This window comes from Trematomus bernacchii, unplaced genomic scaffold (assembly GCF_902827165.1).
Source record: "Trematomus bernacchii unplaced genomic scaffold, fTreBer1.1, whole genome shotgun sequence".
Classification (NCBI taxonomy): Eukaryota; Metazoa; Chordata; class Actinopteri; order Perciformes; family Nototheniidae; genus Trematomus; species Trematomus bernacchii.
This window is the reverse complement of record NW_022987621.1, coordinates 514,203-515,489: the sequence shown is the minus strand read 5'-3', so window position 1 is coordinate 515,489 and position 1,287 is coordinate 514,203. Positions and strand designations below refer to the sequence as shown.

The 1,287-nt window shown below is 42.7% G+C and overlaps 1 long non-coding RNA gene across 1 annotated transcript; it reads right to left on the bottom strand.

Moving 5' to 3' along the window:
- Positions 1–232: 232 nt before the first annotated feature.
- On the bottom strand, positions 233–1,009 carry LOC117484306. The gene is made up of 2 exons (XR_004556109.1): positions 749–1,009; positions 233–299 (listed from the first exon to the last, which is right to left on the bottom strand). It is a non-coding gene; the product is annotated as an uncharacterized LOC117484306 (long non-coding RNA).
- Positions 1,010–1,287: the final 278 nt, after the last annotated feature.

Sequence of the window (1,287 nt, the reverse complement as noted above, 5' to 3'; positions counted from 1 at the left end):
TTCAAATGACATTTTGTCAATAATTTCACCAGTCAAATCAGTCTGAGTTGCAGTGCCAGTCTCTGGTTCAATCAGTCCTTCTTCTTCCCCAGTGGCTCCCAGGACTGGTGCGGGCTCTTCTAGAGATGGTATATCAGATACCATGCTGTAGAGATCAAGTAGTGCGATGGATGACCTTTTTCTGGCGCGTTTATACCTGGCATGTGTAGCAGGGGAAGGTGCTGTAATTTTCTCGTGGCCCAATTTGACAGACGGTGCCCAGTCAGGATGATTTTTGTCAAAAAGTGCCACTGGTTTACCTGCAAATAAATCAGATTGTAGGTCAGTTATATCCTGGGTGAACTGTTAATTAATACAAATTTGACCTCTTTTGACAAGCGAAGTCAGACTTTAGATATATTTAAAATGCTGGTGTCAAGACATAGGAACATGACAAATAATTGAGGAAACCAAAAGCCTCTGAAAAGGTGCCAGGGACTGTACAGCCTTTACTGTTTACATATAATCAAATGGCCAGTAGGGGGAGGAATTACTTTAAATTACAGTTAAACGAAGCACTGCAGGGGACTGACAGACTGGTGTGAAGATGACCTGAGCCAAGGGATGACTTTTCTTTGTAGATACTCCACAATCTGATATGTCGATCGATGGCAGACTCCAGGATTCTTATTTCCTTGTTAAGATACATGTCTTAGTACGTGGGTTATATGTTCATTTTGAATGTTTGTATGTAAAACCCGACACTTACCTGACGTGAAATGATCCCCACAAACGCGAGTATAGTTGTGGTTGGATGGTTTGAGATCCTCCCGTCCGATCCTATTGAGCCATTTTTCCCGGCGACGCTTTGAAAGTTCATGTGTTGCTTCACCCTGGTGTGTTATAACCGCCGGCAGCCTGTAAAATGACTTCGGCCCCCTGTTTCGATCACCTCTGTTGCCGCAGCCAACAATGGCACAGAAGTTAACCATTATATGTCCGGTAAAAAAACAGCGCTGACGTATTACGGTGTCTGTTTTGGTACTCCAGTATGGCCGTTGGGCTGACGTCACGTTACCCGTGACGTCATATGCAAAGCCTCTATACTGACATGCACATATGTATAATTATATTATTATTTTAAGTGTGGTTTAAAGTTAAATGATATATAGTTATTGGGTAGAGCCAAGTAACCCAGGTGGATGCAATCAGGCCTCTGTTTTTAGATGGGGTTTGTGGCCATGCTGTAGGCCTGACATTTAAACCATAGACTGTGTATATAAAGATTTAAACTAGCTGAAGGGCTTT